The sequence below is a fragment of the Cimex lectularius genome, unplaced genomic scaffold (genome assembly GCF_000648675.2).
Source record: "Cimex lectularius strain Harlan isolate CLEC.00 unplaced genomic scaffold, Clec_2.1 scaffold31, whole genome shotgun sequence".
Taxonomy (NCBI): domain Eukaryota; kingdom Metazoa; phylum Arthropoda; class Insecta; order Hemiptera; family Cimicidae; genus Cimex; species Cimex lectularius.
The window spans coordinates 181,712-181,959 of NW_019392645.1; positions in this window are offsets into that span (position 1 = coordinate 181,712).

The following is a 248-nucleotide window of genomic DNA, read 5'->3' on the forward strand; positions in this document are numbered from 1 at the left end:
AAAATATTGCCTTATCGATCGTGCATGTGATATCTATAAATTGAATGAATCCAACTTTATACAATGGTGATCAAAAAACAATTAAATAAAAATTCAAATCTAGGTAAAATAAATCATATCTCATAAAAATATATAATTATGTTTTTAATAGTATTGTTCATAATTTAGAAAGCACGGTAAACGCACAAAGTCGATTTTATTAGTAAAAAATTTAGGTATTTGTCATATGTTTTATTACTCGCTACTAT